The sequence below is a fragment of the Cupressus sempervirens genome, chromosome 6, assembly GCF_028749045.1.
Source record: "Cupressus sempervirens isolate cs-2001-9-10 chromosome 6, ASM2874904v1, whole genome shotgun sequence".
In the NCBI taxonomy this organism is placed as follows: domain Eukaryota; kingdom Viridiplantae; phylum Streptophyta; class Pinopsida; order Cupressales; family Cupressaceae; genus Cupressus; species Cupressus sempervirens.
This window is the reverse complement of record NC_143123.1, coordinates 614,300,129-614,306,854: the sequence shown is the minus strand read 5'-3', so window position 1 is coordinate 614,306,854 and position 6,726 is coordinate 614,300,129.

Here is a 6,726-nt window from a genome sequence, read left to right as displayed (position 1 = left end):
TCTTGACAACTCATCATCTTTCTCTTGACAAAAATCTTCTACTCTTGTAATGATCATACCACTTTCTGAAAACTCCTCAACATCTTCAAGAGTAAAGACTTCAATCTCAGGAGTTAATAGAGATGTTTGCAAGATTTTACTTGAGATTTTTTCTTCATCAGTGGTAATGGTAGAAGATTGTGCAAAATATTCTAAAGAATTGATTTCAGAAATAGAGTCCTCATCATTAATGATTATGGGTGAATGAATAGGAAGGTCTTCTCCACAAAGGAAGTCATCATTTGAAGCACCGAGGCACCAAGTAGGAATAAAAGTAGTATTAAATTCACCTTGATCCACATTTCCCTCATCTTTAATCATATCTTGTGTAGTTCCTTAAGAAATATTTGATATTTCTTTCTCTTTCTCATTAGGATTGAGATGATTGAATATGTTCTCCTGGGTTTTGAAATTTTCACAATGATGCCTTGATACATTACTAAACCCTTCTTCTTCCATAAACATCATCTCTCGACCATCTCCTTGATTAGACGTAGAATCTCCATCTTCTTCTATGCATGAGGATTTAGACGAGTCCTTCCTAACATTTGGATCGAGAGGTTTTTTTTTACCAAGAAAATAATTCTTGCATGTGTCTTTTTTCTCAAGCACTCTCTGTGTTTGAAATAAAGATGGATTTTTGTTAGGATCTAGGTGTGTATTGCTGTAGAAGCTTTTTAAGAATTCAACCTAATTAGGATCAATGGAAGCATGATTTTGATGAGTAATAGGTGTAGGCATTGGGCTATTTTTCTGACCACCATTATCCATCCTTGATTCACATGAATCATTTTTATGATCAAGGTCTTCCTTATAATAGCATGTGGAACTTCTTTGTGGAAATGCTTTGGGCTTGTAAGAGAAAAACTGATTATCTTTACCCTCTTCTTCATCTATCTTTTGCAAAGTCTGGAGCAAAGATGGATGGATCTTTTCTGGATCTAGTTTCCATCCACCATAGAAAATCTTCAAGAAGCTACCTTGCTTAGGATCGATGAAAATCTAATTTTTTTGAGAGATAGGTGAATGAGAGATTCCCATTATTCTTCATTGCTGATTTAGATGAAACACATTTTTCAGCAAGGCCTTCTTTATCTTTATATGTTGAATCTTTTTCCAAGAAGAATTCTTGATCATGAAAAAGAAAACCATAATCCTTTCCATCTTCTTCTTTGATATTTCATAAAACCTGAAGTAAGTGGGGATGAACCATTTTAGGATCTATCCTCCTTCCACCATAGAAATTCTTCAAGAATTCAACTTGCAGAGGCTCATTAGGAATCTATTTCTTGGAAAAGTATTCTTCATCAATATCACTATCAGTGTCACTTTCAACTTTTCCCTTGTACCAAACCATGATTCTGAATTGACACCTTAAAATAGATTTCCCAATAATCAATGTTTAAAATAGAGTTGCCAACCTTTATTCTAGGGAAGGTACCTTTTATCAACCATGTTACTGATAATTGTTCACCTAGTCTTGGATGTGACCAAGATTTTTCTTGTTTCTTCTTGGAATAACAATTATTCTTTCAACAACCACAACATTTTGACCAATTGGAGCTCTTCACAAGATTTCACCAAATTCTTCTTCTTCTTCTAAAACCCAGTTCACTTGATGGTATTGATGAGCAGTTCGTACTCTAGGCTAACATAACATATAGACATGCCCCTGATATTGCGGAAGATAATCGAAAGATTATCAGAGAATATCATTTTTATATAAGTGATGATAGATCTCACTCTTACGAGTTTGTGCAACATTGTTTCGAGAATTATTTTGATTTCTTACAGGAGCATGCAATTGCTATGGATAGACATATCATTTGGTTAGATAACTATATAGGTCAATTTAAGAATTCTCGCATGTTTTATTGGTTGTGTAGGATGCACATAGAGAGGGAGGTGCCTCATATTTGGAGTTTTTTTGAGTCTGGCCATGCGAAAGGGAAAAATGATGGAGCAAGGGCATGTGTGAAGAGAGCTCTAGTTAAGGAGCAATTGAATATTTCAATAGCAGAGCTTCCTGATGCTCGTAACATTGTTGATTGGTGTAGTTTAGCATTATCACAAGGGGGGACTCTTGATTCAGTGGTACGCAGGTTCTTTTGGTTGGTTGAGGACAAAGTGATGGGGTTCTACAACCTCCACTGGGCTCCACGGCTGATATTAAAAGGATGAAATACTTGGACAGTCATTTTAATCTCTGTTTTTAGATTCTGTTCGACTGAAATTTATAATGGTGCGCATCTGTTAGGAGAAAAAAGATTGAAGAGATTAATTTAAAAGTCATTAGTGAAATGCATACTCATGCAAAAGTATCAATTCCCAGATAATGTAAAAATGTAACTTCTTCCTAACGAATAGGAAGGGAATGCAGCGAGGCTAACATGCTCGTTGTTTGTTGTTTCAAAACAGGGAAAATCAAATAAAGCCTAAAATACTTTCTTCAACGGGCGACAAATACAACATACAGGATGCATCTACAACAACAGTGGTGATTCATTCACAGGAATACACAACATAGTTGATTGATGTTGAACAACAACAAGTTTGTTACACCCAAAAATGATGATTAGAGCCAAACACGCGAGACCTTGCATACCCATTTTTCTCCAAATATCACAGGACTAACAGCAGTATCCAAAAACCATTTTTCTCCGAAGAGAGCATCTCTGTGGGCACCTGCTGATCTTTTTCTTGCTCTTGAGTTTAAGAATTTTCTCACAGATCCATAATTTTCAACACTTTCACGAGATATTTCCAAGATGGGTACACTTCCTTCTGGACAATCTTTTCTTGACGAACTATTGTATGTAAAATTATTCTTTGTATCCTTCTGCAACCCAAAAACCTTGGATTCTAAGATTAATCTTATATATTCATATTCTAAGATTAATCTTATATATTCACGAATTGATCAACTAAAAGAGAAGGTGAAGGATGTAAAAGCATACGCTAATATGCCCAGATTGAAGAGATATCTGATTTTCATATTTTACACAACGTATGGTCTGTCCATGTTTATTCTACAAACAAAAAACTACAGTAGAAAACAGAGGTTAGATTAAAAAAAATGGGATTTCATAACTTAATGGAAACAAATGAGTATCAAGAATTCGAATTACCAAGAAAAAGAAAGATTGACGTACAAAGATCTCAAATTAACAAGAATAGAAAATACTGATATACACTATGTAGGTTGCATTATCATACAAGGCACATAGGCATAACAATTCATAATATTACTTAACATAAAAACTTTAATTTGGTAAAATAGCGATTATGCAAGCTAAAAATTCATCATAAACTACTTTGACCCTTATTTCGTTGATCCTTATTTCTGACGTGCTAATTCAATATAAATCGGTAACCTTGGTGTGGGGATTGCCTGCAATTCTATAGCCTTTTTTAATACAATTCCAAAAGATTCACTCATGTCTACTTTCTTATTATTCATCGCTTTTGGAAGGTTCCAATTAAATGAATGGATTAATGAAGCAATTGTATAATGAACCATTTGATGAGCTAAAGGTAGTCTTAAGCATATTCTTCTTCCAGCTCCAAATGGTATTACTCAAAGTCTTGTCCCTTGTACGTCATCTTACTAATCTCACTGTTTAGAAACCTCTCTGGCATAAATTTCAAAGGTTCTTTCCAAATTTTAGGATCCCTTCTAATCGCCCACACATTCACAATCACCATGGTGTGCTTGGGTATCATATACCCTGCTACCTCAAATGAGTTATCTGTTCTATCAGATATTGCTTATGGAAATTTTGGGTGCAATCGAAAAACTCCTTTTACTATAGCATGGAGATAAGGTAGACTATCTATATCAGATTCTTCCACTTTTTGATTGAGACCAATTACCTCTTCTAATTCTTGTTGTGCCTGCTTCATTATATGAGGATTGGCAATGAGTTCCACCATAGCTCATTCTATTGTTGTAGCAGTAGTATCACTACCACCAGACAAAAGTTCCTACATGATCATTAAAAAGCCACTCATCAATCATTCTGATGACAATCATAAATAATTTAATAAGAAAAAATTACATGATCACCTCACTAAGCATCATGTAGATCTAATGAAATCAATAAATTTGACTCAAAAACTACACAATTAAATCGTGCTAGCAATATGACAACTACAATATTCAATCCAATGTTAATTGTTAATCTGTATTTTGATTAATCACAACACTTACCATAATTATAGCTTTGAGATTCTACAGAGTCAAGTCACGAGCAGTGGAATCAAGCAGAATAAGCTAGGAGGTCATTGGAATATTACAGTTGGAAAGATTCGAATCTAAGATTTGAATCAACAGCTACAGCATCAGAAGCTACTACAACATTCTCGGTCGCCGCCATAGGGACATCATTTGAAACATCAAAGACACCAACAGAATCCACCACCAAAGTGCTACATTTATATTAAAAGAGTATTTATTAGCTGTTAATATTAGTTATAACCTAATTATTATATTTTGTAATAAAGGTTAATTATGATGATGATATTTAAATAATAGACATTTATTTATTGAAATTCATTTCATTGAATCTCTCGAGATTGAGGTAGGGACTTGATTACTTTTTCAATTTGGTTTTCAAAAATAGTTTTATGATTAAAATAATTTAGAATTTGTGATGTATTAAGTATTTGGCAGTATTATTTCAATTATGGTGTGTTTACCTTTCTTCTTCTTTCTATTCCATGTGCTCATTTTCTAGGATTTCATTGAGTGTTCATATGTGAGCAATAGGCGCAAGTTGTTCTTTACTTGATTATAGTTATGGGACTGAATGAAACTTTGTTGATAATCCTCTTTAAGTGTAGTTGAATATTTCGAATATCTTGTTGTATGCCAAACAATTGCATTGAAATAATTGCAATTGTGTTGAAACCACTATAATTGTGTATCTTTTTGTGAATTTGGTAATTTTCCCTTCAGTTCCATAGCTTGCCTCATAATTGTGTTATTTGAAAAAATGGTGAAATTTTTGAGTTTGTAAGTCATTTTAAACAATTGGAGTGATTTGAAATTTCCATGTAAGATTTTGAGAAGCAAAAAGTTAGGATGTTCAATTATTAAACCCTCTATCCTAATGAATGATTTCATCATACACTTCGTCCTAAACTACAACCAAAATTATGTGAAAGGACGAGTACCTGAGTATGTTCTAATGGTGGTTAGAGTAGTCATTGACTCAATACAAATAGTAAGTTGATTTAATTTCCAATATCTTTTACACATTGCACCAATAGTTGTGACTCTAAAGTTGTTCTTGTTGATGATGACCATACCTTAGTTTTAAAAAGAAACCAACTCGATGATGCTATATCAGCTACATACATGTAAATTTTCATTTTACACTACATTTGTCTCACTTTTTCCAAAATTATTATGAAAATACTGACAAAATGTATGTTCATATAAGATTATATTGAATGCTCTAAAACCTTAGTTTAAAAAAGACACAAAAACTAAATGTGATTTGAAATTTCTATATACAATTTTTAAAAGGGAAAATTTAACTACTCAACTCCTGAATTTTCTCCAATAAATGAGAAGAAAAAAACCACAGTTTGTAAATTTTGAGGTTGTAATATTCTGCCTTCTAATTGACTAGGTAGCTCATGCATCTGCCTATTAGTCGCATTTCTAGTTCAAACCACCTGCAGTTCACTATCCATGTCTAAAAAGTTATATCCCACCAATGAATTTGTGTGTGAAGTCATCGTCCTAAGTATATTCATGCTTGTTTACTTGAATCATTTAGAAAAGAAAAATCTATGAGAGATCTCTGTAACTGGGATCATTGACTTGAATGACCACCGTGTCTACATATCCTTGAATCCTTGTGTGTTTCATCATCTCCCCATAATCTATTTGAATTGTGTGTTTCTTTTGTGCAAAATCCATTTGCCTGATGTTGTACAAAAGAACAAAGATAGGCTCTTACAAAGTTCTCCACTATAATTAGAGCTACTTTGTATACTTTCTAATCATGGAGAGGATTAAATTGATGCAATTGGGAAGGAGCTTCTTGTGACAGATCTTCATCCATTGTTTTATTGGACTTTGCTAATGTTGTTCCATTGCTCATGCCTTCCACTGTTAATGTCACTTCAACCTACCTTTTACCTCTTTCACGCATATCTACCCTTGAAAGAATTGTGGTCTCATCTAATTCCTAATTCCTTGTCTGTGTCTATACCATTTCAACTCACCTTTCTGAGAAAGCTCCATTACTTGGATCTAAGCAGTAATTCTCTTCAAGGTGAGATTCCTTCCCTAATTACCAGTCTAACCCATTTGGAAGTTCTCAAGATGAATGAGAACGGTTTCTCAGGAAGATTTCCCCAATCTATCGACAATATGGGTAGTCCAAGAATGATCTTTTTGGGTTTGAACAAACTCAGAGGCCCCATTCCAATGACTTTCATTGATAGATCTAAGAGAGCTAGAGTACCAAGATTAGGGAAACAATTTTGTAGGGTTTAAGATCTCGACGAGTTTTGGTAGGCTCAAGAAATTGAAGAATCTAATACTTTCACACAATGCCCTAAATAACAGAATTCTCGATTCTATTCAAAGATTGAAGGAATTGCAGGAGTTGAAAATGGGGGGAAATTCTCTACAAGGCTTAATTCCCCATTAGGTCAGAGACATGGAATCCT